Raw genomic sequence first — 6,848 nt, 5'->3', positions numbered from 1 at the left:
GAATCAGTCCCTGTTTAAACTGGCTTAAACTGTGTGATCCGAATGTTTTGCCTCCATTTTTACAATTTCCGTTTTTATTAATGCAGAAATCAGCAGTGAGATCAAACCCAGTGTTATACAGCAGTGTTATACAAAAGCCTGCTCCTGTGTTCACAAACTGTGTTTCAAAAACAACTAATGGAAAACCCATGATTCCCAATTTAGCAGGTTCTTCCTTCCATCTGCTGTGGCTGAATTCTTTAAGTTTGTTGGTGCTTTGTCACCCTCAAGGGGACTAAAATGGTATGACATGACAACAAAAAGCATGATGTGATAAATATGCTCCAGATTTTATTGCAACACTGACAGATACTGTTTTCCAGTTGAATACTTTTAAGAGAATAATGTGTTTTGCCACATTATCTCATAAACTTTGTGGAACTTTTCTACTGTCTGTAAGTTAAATTAACTTCATAAACATTATAAATAATTTTAGTGATTTAAATAATGAGACAAAACCAACAACCAGCAAAACCTGTTATCCTTACTTATGTGTGAAAATAAATTGTAACATATTTGTCAGTTTTCAACAGGAAAAATAACTTAATTGGTTGATACAATAACATGTAGACTTAACTCAAGAGTTTACCACATAACTCCAGAAGAAGAAACACATCGAAACACAAAGACAAATTTTTAAATTGTAGTTTTATTATTGGTGCTCTTAATACAATTACACACATGGCAGTGATATCAAAGATAAAACACAGACGAGACACATAAGAGCAACAGCTGCATTTCAGTGGTTCAGGAGATTTCCTTTTTTGTCTGCTAACACAGTGACACAATATGTTTTGAGTATATCTCTGTAATCTGAAATTTAATACTGATAGTATGAAATTAAATCACGTCAATCTACTTACAACACCAGCTGGAAAACATCTGCACTCAGTTGCTTCGTCTACGTCCCACAGTCCTCTTCACATTCATCAGTTTTTGTGTTTGGACTGTGCATTCAGTCTGCAATAAAAGAAATCCATTTCCAGTTTAAATGCAGTCAGAATTTCGTGTTTTGTCACTGAGCATTCAACCTGGTAGAAAAGATCCTGAAATTACTCATAAAAGCCTGAACTTTGACCTCACGCTCAGTCTTTCAAACCTGTGACAAATCACTGCAAACGAACTGTCCCAGTATTTTAACCTGCACTGTACAGTACATCTGCATGAGCAACTGCATGCGTGTGACCACATGTGTGTAAGTGCTGCATGAGGGATTAGCCTCAGTGTGTGTCCACCAGTGATTAGCCTGGTCAGTGGGCCTGTTGTGTATTCACTCAGGCCATTAGCATATTAATGCAGCCTCGCTCTTGATCTCCCTCCCGCCCTCTCTCTCTCCCGCTCAGCCTCTCCCTCTCTCTTTCTCTTTCTCCATACATATTTCCAGACCGAGTTGTCGCTTCCTGCAGCTTCAATCTATAAATCTTACCAATTTACGCCACTCGTGCTGTGAAGCAGCGAGCAAACTCGCCACAGAGATTTCAAGGTGCTTGCTCTTCTTTTCCCTCCAAAAACTGTCCTCTTGTCCTTCTCTCCCTCCCTCTCTCCGTCAGATCCCTGCCTTCTTTTTTCATCCCACTCCCCAGCTTGCTCCCTCTCTCCCTCCACCTCATTCAAATCCTTTACTTTCACTCATTTTCCCTCTTCTTTCTCCAAGCCTGGCCCCTCGAACTTTGTCAAACAGAGGGAAACACACAGAAGCAAACTCACAGGGGCAAACACAGAGGAGGAGACTACACACACACACACACACACACACACACACACACACACATATGCGCACACAGAGTAACACACACAAACTCCCTCCCCTCATTCATTCTACTTTTCTGTCACTCTCACCCCTTCCAGTGCAAATTTAGCAGGACCCTCTCTAGACTCTGGTGCTGAAGTGCGAACCGGACACATTCAACTGTACTTAACGCGGTGAGAGCTATTCAGTCTTTTCTGCTCCACAGACAGACTCTTACCTCCTTTCCAAAATGGGACCCTCCTGATCTGCACTGCCAGGCATCTCCAAGCATTTAGACTTTGCACCTGTGCGGAAAGAAAAATACATATTAGTGAAACCAAATGTCACCAGCAGCCAACTGGCATTGATTTAATCACATCTCCGAGAAAGTTTGCATTATTTAGCAATTGTGCACATTATTTGCGTTTTGTAAATGGCCAGATTAATTCAAGATGAAGTTCTTTCTCTTTACTATTCCTTTGGCTGCTTTCCACCTGCTGCCTCTGTTTGGTGCCAGTGCTTTTCAAATCAGTGATGATATTAATTATTCACCAGCTTCTCTTCACTGCACACCTAGATTGACTGAAATATTTACAATTTAAGAGCTTGTCATTTGTCACAAGTGAAACCTTTGAGCAGTTTTCTAAATAATGCTCCCGTGGGGGGGAAAAAGTTAAGCTGACCTCCAAAAAATGTCAAGAGAGGTTCTTACGGGCTTTACATTTACATAAACACACACTCTGCTCCTTTCTCTATTTGTCTTTCAGTGTCTTTCACTCGTCCACCCGCAAAGCCGCCGGATTAGAGCCCATCAAAGGTGGTTTCTCCCTCGCTGATTTTCAGAGGTCAGGGGCGTGATGTCCATCCACAACTCCTGGTTTCACAAAAGCACATGCAAGAATTGCGTTTGGACAATCAGCTCCGGACCTCCATCCTTTTCTTGGTCATCCGTAAGTGTGCACACTTGGACACTCGGGTGCATAGCCTACTTAAAGTAGGCTTCAGTCCACTAAGGCCAGAGACTGATTGGTGTTGGTCCACCCAAAAAATCTTTTCTCCACTTGTTGAGCTTTACTTTCATAATGGAGGATGAACAAAAAAAACTAAAAGGATTGTGAGCCCATCACACAGGAATGAGCGGGAAGGCGAAGAGAAAAAAAAAGAAGAGAAAAGAAACAGAAAGCTTTAACTCATGCTTGTCCTCTGTGCCGGTGACACCATGATGAACGAAGGGGTCACCACCCGGGGGCAGGCCCGTCCAAAGGGAGCCAGCGATGTGACCTTGTACAAAAGAAGAAGTGAATCCCCCAACGGTCACACGGATCAAAGAAGACAAAAGCCTGAGATGATAACTCAGCACAGCAGTGGAGCACATTATTATCAGACACATGAGCAGAAGCAGTAGTAAATTTCACAGAGTTCGATGCAGGCGGGTGGACGTGGGAGGGCCTGCAAACTAAAGCTCTGACCCGCTCTAATCTGATTTGCCGTACGCAACATTTTCTCTTTATCTGATTCGCTCCGTGAGGCGTTTTCTCTTTCTGTGGGACCCCATCTTTATCCAAATGATGTGGTCTTTGGTGAGGCCTGGTCTATTCATGGGAACCCCATGTGCTGTGTGCCCACCATTGAGGTGCAGAGTAGCATGGCCACAAAGGATGGCAGCGTTTCAGAAGGTCCTCTCCTTACAGTTGAAGTCTCTGTTCAGGATAAAGTTTGTGGTTAAACCACAAAACCAGAAAATCCAACAAATGTAGTAAAATTATAAAAAAGTGAAAAAAAGGTGTTAATTATGGTCTAAACTGCTGAAATAAAGAGGAAGAGAGTTTTATATTGCAATATTTAACTTAAAAACATTTGACGTTGGTCTTGTTTGTAAAGTAAATGATTTGTGTCACGAATTAACATCAGACTGAGCGCCTGAAACTTTTTCCATGACACTGACTTTGCAATAAAGTTTATCTTCCTTGACTAATACCTACATTTAAAATATTTGTCCTACACTTTTAAATAAAATACTGTGCTTCAAATCTCCATGAAGTGCTGGTATTAAAACAGGCCTGAAGGCCCAAACTTTGCTCTTCAGCTCCTGTTAGCACACAGGCTACTTACAGGTGTAAATTTAAAACAGTTTAAATCTGCTGGAAGAAAAAAAAAGAGAACGAAACAGCAAAAAACCCAAATAAACAAAGAAGGAAAAATACAAAAACTCAACAACAAAACGCACACAAAATCAAGAAGACAACAGTGCAGTAGCACCCAGTGTTTGAACCCTTCGTGGCCTAAAATCTGGACGACCAATTACAGCAAAAAGCATATGATGAAGTCCCTCACAGCCACAGAGCGTTCATCCTTACATGTGCGATGGACATCTCCGCCAGTCAGTCTTCCTCCCTCGGCTCTGGGCCGAATTTCAGCGGCGTCGCTGTCGACGTCTGACCGCACTTGTTCCACTTCTCCATCTTTCACTCTCTCTGCCTCTGCCTCCTCTGATCCGGCGTCCTTCTTCCTCTCCTTCTTCAACCCTTTCTGTCCGGCCCTCCCTCCGCCTTTACATTTCCTTCGCCCCTGTCTTTCTCAATTTCCCCGCCCTCTCTCTCTCTCTTTCTGTTTCTCTCATTCTCTGTCTCTCGCTCTCTCCCTCTCCTCATTTCATGCAGCGCTGGGGTTACCTAAGAGACTGGGCCTCAATGGAGAAAATCTCCTTTGGTACAATGAAATGGGTGAGAGGCAGAGAGGAGGGGAGGGGAGAGAAATGAAGGGTCTGGGGGGACTGGGTAGAATGAGGGGGTGCTGGACACAGGAGGGGAGGGAGAGTTGGGGGTGTGAGAGTAGAGGGACAGTGGGATGCAGATCTATGCAGGGATGTAAGGGGGATACGAAATCCCAAAAACTGAATAAGTGGCTTTGCTTGATTTCGCCTCAATGGTCAGTGCTTTGCTGGTTGCCTGTGATGCCCCCCCCCCCCCCCCCCCCCCTCACCTGCTCTCCACTCAGCCTAGTTTGTCTAACCACAAAAAAACCAAAACAAACTACACTCATTTGAAAAGTTTGAAGCTAAATTTCCACCAAAAAACATTAAAAATGAACCTAACATGATATAATGCTCTTTTTTTTTAAAGGGAAATTAAAGTTTGACCTCACTTAAATGTTTTTGTTTTTTTTTTTGCAAAGCCACCATTGCCACAGATGAATACCATTTTGATAACCATGAGATTGGAGACCTCGGTGTCAGTAGTCTCCGTTTTGTTTGTTTATTTGTGTCTTTGCTCCCTTTACAAAGAGTGTTTCAGCAGCATAAACTCTCTGTTCTCCAGCACAGTGCAGGCCCCATTCAGCACGAGTAATTACACTGTTCCTCTTACATCTATTCAGTGTCTCTCTCCAAGAGATGTTCCTCCCCAAAATAAAAGAAGTCACAACACATGCAACCTTGTTTAGAGGTTAGTTACTGATTAGCACAGAAACTGTTGCAGTTCATTTTCCCGGTGCACCTTATTGAGCTCTTCAGCGATTCTTTTCAGTTTGTCGCTTGTCTCTGGGTTGGCAAACAGATCCCCCGCTGCTCAGCTCTGTGTCTTTACAACTCTCCCCGAGCCCCTTTTCTCATCGAAGGATGTGAGAAAACAATGGGGCTAATAAAAGAAGCAGAGATAATTACAGCACGGCAAAGAAGTTTGCGCTCCTACGCCCCAAAACCATAAATACCGCCGGTGTAAAATCGGATATGTGGGTGACTTTAGGATGTCTTTTTACACGCTTTTCTGTGCCAACAGCGGAAACTTATTCTTATTCTCATGTATGTCCTGTGTGCATGCCAGGATCTCTGTGTTAATGACTCTATCAGGCCCTGATACCCAGAGGCCCCTGCTGAGGGAATGGATCCAAAGGGATTGGGGTGTTAGAATGTGGCACAGAGGGTGGCAGAGTTGGGTTGGGGCGCGCTGTGTGTGTGTGTGTGTGTGTGCGAGAGAGAGTGAGTGTGTGTGTGTGTGTGAGTGAGTGTGTCTGAAGATGTGTATGTGTTTCAGACATGGGAGGGAGGGGAGGAAGGGGGTGCGGGCAGATTGTCCATGGTACTCACCCCTCCGGGCGGGGCTGAATGAAGTTATTTCCAGGCCCCTGTCCATCTGTTACCGTGGCAGCAGTGGTGACCAAGGTGTTGCCATGGCGAGGTGGACACAAAAAGGCGTGGCGTGGGAACGAGTCCAGGGGTCAGGAGTAAGGGTCAGGAGGTCAAGGGTCACAGCCAGCTGGACAGCACACAAGAGGAGGCCAGGGTGAGAAAAGAAGGAGCGAAGGTTTGATTTTCGTTTTCTTTTTCATCCTTTCTTCTCTCATTTTTTTTCACTCTAAAAGGAGACATCCGAAGAGTGGACACCAGTGGACATTAACATTGAACTGGGGTGGTGAGATAAAAAGGTGGAGGCGGAGGGGTGGGGGGTCGCTGTGGATGAAGGGAGTGAGAGGGGCTGTGGGGTTCACAGAGCAGGGCTCCCACAGCGTCCAGGCTCTGGGAGGCAGCGCTGCATTCGGCCTTACTGGTGTCTAATCGCACATTGCATTTGACAGGCAATTGACTCTGGTCAATGTACACGCAAATGCGACTATTGAGAGGATGTGGCCGGCTGCATGTGAGTGCGTGTCTGTCTGTGTGGCCGCAGTCTGCACTTTACCCGGATAAGTGATACCTCAAAAAAGACAAAAGGCCCTTTGGACAACATTTCATTCCTTTCGTTTTAGGCCTCAAAACTGCTCGCAGACAATGAGACAAACTGAAGGGAGGTAATGAATCAAACTTTCACTCAGCATGGGAAAACCATTTTCTACATGTTTTTCCCATCTCATATCATTACCTAGAACTTTTCTTTCATGCACAAATTGCTGCCCATGTACTGCAGCGAGCGACCAGCAGCACCTTTAAAAGTTAAAAAAATGGATTAAAGCTTATCAAAATCGAATGAGGAGGCTTCTTTGCAGTGAAGGACTATCTGTTAAAGACTGTTTGCACAGTTGGAGCCTCATTTTACTGGCATCAACTGTGAGAAAGTAAATATGTGTGTGAGAGAATAATACTGAA

General features: G+C 44.3%; 1 long non-coding RNA gene across 1 annotated transcript; it reads right to left on the bottom strand.

The window, feature by feature from the left end:
• Positions 1–688: 688 nt before the first annotated feature.
• On the bottom strand, positions 689–4,275 carry LOC143414611 (uncharacterized). The gene is made up of 3 exons (XR_013095260.1): positions 4,126–4,275; positions 2,007–2,073; positions 689–999 (listed from the first exon to the last, which is right to left on the bottom strand). It is a non-coding gene; the product is annotated as an uncharacterized LOC143414611 (long non-coding RNA).
• Between the last annotated feature and the right edge of the window lie 2,573 nt (positions 4,276–6,848).

This window comes from Maylandia zebra, linkage group LG22, assembly GCF_041146795.1.
Source record: "Maylandia zebra isolate NMK-2024a linkage group LG22, Mzebra_GT3a, whole genome shotgun sequence".
Lineage (NCBI taxonomy): Eukaryota > Metazoa > Chordata > Actinopteri > Cichliformes > Cichlidae > Maylandia > Maylandia zebra.
The sequence above is the reverse complement of the archived record's forward strand: the minus strand, read 5'-3'. Positions and strand labels throughout refer to the sequence as shown.